Here is a 7,067-nt window from a genome sequence, read left to right on the forward strand (position 1 = left end):
TCAAACAATGAGTTTACTGTTGGTCAATGAATGTAAGGTTGTTGTACCTACTGTCCAAAATAGATTGCTTACTAACGGTTCACTGAAGATGGCTTTTAATCCAACTTATATCTGTCTTAAAAGCCACTAAACACTTTCTTAAGCAGTTGTTCTGTTGCTGTTCGATGCTGTAATGCATGGAGACACATAAATGCTGTGTCAGCATGCCACACACTCTCTTTTCTTTCACATACACCCTCCAGCGAGCACAGCAGGCGCCCCCTGTTTAATTTGGGTCATCTGACTAGTGATCATAACTGTGATGGACAACAGAATAGCCCAGCTGGATTAAACGTGATCCTGTAGGCTTACAGTATATCCACTGGCTCTGACGTTATTTTCCCATTAAAACAGCTATCGCCGCCCCTCCTCCCCCCTCCCGACACACACATACTCTGAAAACAGGTTACCCACAAACAGACACTATGATAACCCCTATAGGCTTTAGCTCTGGGAGCCAAGTCTTAGGTACAGATACTCATTAGTGCAGTTCCCACTCTGATGCATACACACATTCTCAAAAATGACACTCTATTACAGCTTTTGCAAACCTCCAAATATGCCGTTCACAGCAGTGTTAACTTGTTCTAGTGAAAGTAGTACTGTTAGGGAAAGTGGTATACACGTGTATATAGCGGAAGTGGTATGAGCGCTATATAGGGAAGTGGTAGAGCGCAGTATATAGGGAAGTGGTAGGCGTATTAGGGAAGTGTAGAGCGTATATAGGGAAGTGGTAGAGCGCTAATAAGGGAAAGGGTAGAGCGACTATATAGGGAAAGTTGTAGGTTAGGTTTAGAGACTATATGGAAGTGGTAGTGAACTATATAGGGGAGTGGTAGAGCACTATATAGGGAAGTGTAGGCATCATATAGGAAAGTGTAGAGACTTAAGGAAAGTGGAGCCATTTGGGGTACACACGTCCAGTTTTTGCAATAGTCAAGCACCACAAGTGGTGGAAAAGTGAGCTCTGCTAGGTAAAGACAGACTGAGTTCATCTGATCAAAATGTACATCTGCATAGCAAGAGTTTAACAACCCATTACAAATGTGTGAAATTTCAGTTTGTGTTTGTGTGCGAGCATTTTAAATGTATGCCTACATTTTACACGTGTGTGATGTGCAGATTTGTGGCTGAGAGTGCGGAGATAGGAAGATGAGACCATCTCCTGTTTGTACATGCGTACCTCTCTCTCCTCTTTTTTTCTCCATCGCTTTCCTTCCATCTGCTTCTCTATCTCTCCTGTGGAGTTTCAGAGAAGCATTCTGCACACCTCAATTACCTGTCTAACACACAACATGCCACACACACAGAGGTTTGAGATAGAGAGATAGAGAAATCGGGGTGAGTAAAAATTGGTTGACAGTCAGCGGGGACAGAGGAGAAGAGAATGGTGGAGGGGGACAGGGAGAGAGAACAGAGGGATAAAAGTATAGAATTGTAGCAGAAAAGATGGGAAGCAGGGACTTCAGAGGAGAGCGAGAGGGCCAGAGAAGGAGAGAGAGAGAGGGCCAGAGAGGGAGGGGCCAGAAAGAGGTGGGCCAGAGAGAGAGAGAGAGCCAGAGAGAGAGAGGAGGCCGAGGAGAGAGAGAGAGAGGCCAGAGAGAGAGAGAGAGAGAGAGAGAGAGGCAGAGAGAGAGAGGAGGCAGAGAGAAGAGAGGGGAAGAGAGGGCCAAGGAGGGAGAGAGAGGGGGCAGAGGAGAGTTTGCAGAGAGAGGGGGGGGCAGAGAGAGTGAGAGAGGGACAGAGGGAGAGGATCAGAGAGAGAGGGAGAGGTGCCAGAGCAGCGAGAGAGGATAGATTAATATGAGATAACGTCCATTCCAAAAAATATTCCAAATAACGCTTGCTTTGTCGACTTCCAGAATGCATTTGATTCTATTTGGTATAGGACTGTTCTCAAAGTTATTGAGTGGTGTAGGGGGTAAACATATGACATAATTTAAATCATGTATACTGGCAATCCGTGCATACGTGCGGCAAGAAAATACAGAGAATTCTTTAACCAGGGGTGGGGCTTCCGCAGGGTTACAATTGAGCGTGCACTCTTCATTATTTACAGTAACAAATTGGCCACTATTCTAGAAAAATCCTCAGCCCTGGTTGTTAGTCTCAGAATTCAGGTGTTAAAATGCTTACTCTTCACAGATGACTATGCCTGCTGTCACCACAGACATGGCAGTACAGCGGGCTGGACTGCTAGAGCAGTACTGCGACCTGGGCCCTGGCAGTAAACCCAAAATAATGATTTTCAGAGAAGATCCAGATCTCAGGGAATTAGACCAAAGTTCTCAATTGGTACAACATATATAGAGTCTGCACGACTACAATTAGAGGCGGCAGGTTATCTAAGTGGTCTAGAGCATTGGCCTAGTAACGCGAAAGGTTGCAGTCGAATCCCAAGCTGAGGACCGAGAGAGAGAGGGAGAGAGGGCCAGAAGACAGGGTAATGAAAGACAGGGCCAGAGAGATAGGCTCAGAGAGAGAGCGAGGGCCAGAGAGGGCAAGGAGGGGGGTTCAAAGAGAGAGGGGGTTCAGAAGAGAGGGGGTTCAAGGAGAGGGGGGTAAGAGAGAGGGGGTTCAGAGAGAGGGGGCGTCAGGAGAGGGGTACTTCAGAGAGACGCGAGGGCCAGAGGGTAGAGCGGCGGAGGGCCAGAGGGGTAGAGGCGACGGCAGAGGGGTAGAGGGCGACGCAGAGGGTAGCAGGCCAGAGGGTAGAGCAAAGGCCAGAGAGAGAGAAGCGAGGCTAGAGGAGATAGAGAGGCCCAGAGTGTGAGGCCCAGAGAGAGCAATGCCAAGAGAGCGAGGCCAGAGAGAGAGGGTCTGAGAGGGCCAGGAGATAGAGAGAGAAGCGAGATAGAGGTAGCTTTTTGTCCAACAATACATGAGTCTGGATCACATAAACAATACAGAAATACACTACGGAAAAAGAATAAAAAATCTGCTTAATGTTTGAATGATCTATAGACTCACTAAACAACAAGAAGAATAATTATCTATGCAAATGGAGATGAAGTAAACACTTTCTCAATCTTTTTGGCTCTTAACAAAGAACAACCCAGCAGAAACAGTGAAGACAGACATATATACAAATGAAAATAACAAAATACAAATCGTTACCATCTTAATCTATTAGAAGACTACAGAACCACGTGGACTGTTCTCCGCACAATTACCTTTTGAATGAAGCTACAGAACAATCAAGACCCTCCAACTCCAAAAGATTGAGGCGTCTTTGGTGTTATGCTATCTCAATGAAAGTTATAAAAATAACAGACAACACAATTCCAATTGGCTATCTTAAACTCTTTACATTATCCTTATCGAGCATTCTTCCCCAATATTTGGAACCAAGATACACCCAATGCCATAAAAATGGATACATAATTTGACCCAATAACTACATGAGATATATTTCACGCAGCTAACCTATGGATAATATACACTCATACATTTCGCGTCAAAAAGTGGCTTTTACAAATTATCTATGACAGACACGTTTCACTCCTGAATCCCTATTGACACAACAACAAAACAAAGGCAAAGTCTTCTCATGCTTTGTTGATTTCCAAAAAGCCTTCGACTGCTTTACAAATTGATGGAAAATGGTTTTGGGGAAAAAACATACGACATTATAAAATCCATGTACACAAAATTGGCAAAAAGCACACACATTTCTTTCCACAGGGCCGTGGGGGTGAGACAGGGATGCCCCACCCTGTTCAACATATATGTCAATGAATTGGCGAGGGCACTAGAACTAGAATCTGAAGTCTACTGTCTGCTGATGATCTGGTGCTTCTGTCACCAACCAAGGAGGGCCTACAGCAGCACCTAGATCTTCTGTCCCCAACCAAGGAGGGCCTACAGCAGCACCTAGATCTTCTGTCCCCAACCAAGGAGGGCCTACAGCAGCACCTAGATCTTCTGCACAGATTCTGTCAGACCTTGGCCCTGACAGTAAATCTCAGTAAGAGAAAAATAATGGTGTCCCAAAAAAGGTCCAGTCGCCAGGACCACAAACAGAAATTCCATCTAGACACCGTCGCCCTAGAGCACACAAAAAACGATACATACCTCGGCCTAAACATCAGCACCATAACTTCCACAAAGCTGTGAACGATCTGATAGACAAGGCAATAAGGGCTTTCTATGCCATCAAAAGGAACATAACATTTGACATACAAACTAGGATCTGGCTAATTGCCCTTTGTGGTTTTGAGGTCTGGGTTCTGTTAACTAACCAAGAATTCACAAAATGGGACAAACACCAAATTGAGACTCTGCATGCAGAATTCTGCAAAAATATCCTCTGTGTACAACGTAAAACATCAAATKATGCATGCAGAGCAGAATTAGGCCAATACCCACTAATGATCAAAATCCAAAAAAGAGCTGTTAAATACTTCAACCACCTAAAAGGAAGTGATTCCCAAACCTTCCATAACAAAGCCATCACCTACAGAGAGATGAACCGGGAGAAGAGTCCCCTAAGCAAGCTGGTCCTGGGGCTCTGTTCATAAACACAAACAGACCRGACAGAGCCCCAGGACAGCAACACAACTAGACCCAACCAAATCATGAGAAAACAAAAAGATAATTACTTGACACATTGGAAAGAATTAACAAAAAATCYGAGCAGAATGCTATTTGTCCCTAAACAGAGAGTACAAATGGCAGAATAGCTGACCACTGTGACTGACCCAAACTTAAGGAAAGCTTTGACTATGTACAGACTCAGTGAGCATAGCCTTGCTATTGAGAAAGGCCGCAGTAGGCAGACCTGGCTCTCAAGAGAAGACAGGCTATGTGCACACTGCCCACAAAATGAGGTGGAACCTGAGCTGCACTTCCTGACTTCCTGCCCAATGTATGACCATATTTGAGACACGTTTCCCTCAGATTACACAGACCCACAAAGACTTCGAAAACAAACCCAATTTTGATAAACTCCCATATCTACTGGGTGAAATACCACAGTGTGCCATCACAGCAGCAATATTTGTGACCTGTTGCCACAAGAAAAGGGCAACCAGTGAAGAACAAACACTACTGTAAATACTGCCTATGTTTATTTATTTTCCCTTTTGTACTTTAACTATTAGCACATCGTTACAACACTGTATATATACATAATTGACATTTGAAATGTCTTTTTCTTTTGGAACGTCTGTGAGTGTAATGTTTACTGAGAGAGAGAGAGAGAGGAGAATTGTATTGATTGATTGAGATAGTGAGTACGAGAGTAGGGCCAGAGGATAGGAGAGATGGCCAGCAGAGAGAGGTGGCAGCGGCAGAGAGCGAGGAGAGGGGGCAGAGAGGTTAGAAGAGAGGGCCAGCGAGAGGGAGAGGCCAGAGAGAGAGAGAGGGGCAGAGACGAGAGAGGGGCCATAGAGAGAGAGGGCGCATAGAGAGAGAGGGGCAGAGAGAGATAGGGAGGTGAGAGAGAGGAGAGAGCCAGAGAGAGAGAGAGAGGGGCAGAGAGAGAGAGAGAGAGAGAGGGCCAGAGAGAGATAGGGAGGGGCAGAGAGATATGACAGAGAGAGGGGGCAGAGAGAGAGAGCCAGAGAGAGAGAGAGAGGGGCCAGAGCGAATGAGAGAGACTGCAGAAGAGAGATAGGGAGGGGCAGCAGAGAGAGAGACAGAGAGAGGGGGGCACAGAGAGATGAGAGGGCCGCCGACAGAAAGAGAGATGAGAAGAGGAATTCCATGCTCGAAAGTAATCCCGCTCCCAAGAACCTTAATACATTCTACAATCAGTGCGTTGATATAATAAGCCGTTTCCATTCGTTAAGTATCATACCGGATGGGCTTTGCTGCAAAAGGGAAAAAAACAAATTTAATTATGCGCGCTTTGTGTCGACAGCTTTCAACGGAATTAATTACTGGCTATTCATTGGGTTGGCGCAGCGATATATAGTAACATGCTGTCCTGCGTACCATCATCTTATGATAACGATCCTTAACTCAGGGGAAAAAGAGGGGAGTGGAGTGAAGGGGGTTCAACAGAAGCCCAGTGATAATTGGTAAACGTACAGTCCGCCACCAGCCATCCTGATGGCGAAGCTGACAAGTTTTCAACAGCCACAATTATGTATAGGTAGTATGGTATGTATGGTAGTATGGATGGTATGTATGGTATGTTGTAGTATGGTATGTATGGTAGTAGTAGTAGGTAGGTATGGTATGTATGGTATGTATGGTATGATGGTATGTGGTATGTATGGTATGTATGGTAGTATGGTATGTATGGTAGTATGGTAGTAGAATGGTAGTATGGTATATTTGTAGGTATGGTATTGTATATGGTATTGTATGGTATGATGGTATGTATGGTAGTATGGTATATGGTAGTATGATGTATGGTATGTATGGTATGGTATGTGGTAGTATGGTATGTATGGTAGTATGGTAGTATGGTATGTATGTGTATGGTATGGGTATGTATGGTATGTATGGTAATGGAGTATGGTAGTATGGTAGTATGGTATGTAGTAGTATGGTATGTATGTGTAGTATGGTATATGGTATGTATGGTAGATGTATGGTAGTATGGTATGTATGGTAGTATGGTAGTATGGTATGTATGGTAGTATGGTAGTTATGGTATGTATGGTAGTATGGTAGTATGTATGGTATGTATGGTATGTATGGTAGTATGGTATGTATGGTATGTATTGTAGTATGGTATGTATGGTAGTATGGTAGTATGGTATATGGTAGTATTGGTAATGTATGGTATGTATGGTATGTATGGTAATGAGTTGGTGGTATGGTTGTATGGTATGTATGGTAAATGTATGGTAATGTATGGTAGTATGTAGTATGGTATGTATGTGTAGTATGCGTGTATGGTATGTATGGTAGTATGTTATGGTAGTATTGGTAGTAATGGTGATGTATGGTATATGGTATGTATGGTAGTATGGTATGTAATGGTGTAGAGTATGGTATGTAGTATGTATGTGTAGTATGGTAGTATGTATGGTAGTTATGTAGTTGGTATGTAATGGTATCTATTGGTTAGTTAT

The sequence above is a fragment of the Salvelinus sp. IW2-2015 genome, linkage group LG31 (assembly GCF_002910315.2).
Source record: "Salvelinus sp. IW2-2015 linkage group LG31, ASM291031v2, whole genome shotgun sequence".
Taxonomy (NCBI): Eukaryota; Metazoa; Chordata; class Actinopteri; order Salmoniformes; family Salmonidae; genus Salvelinus; species Salvelinus sp. IW2-2015.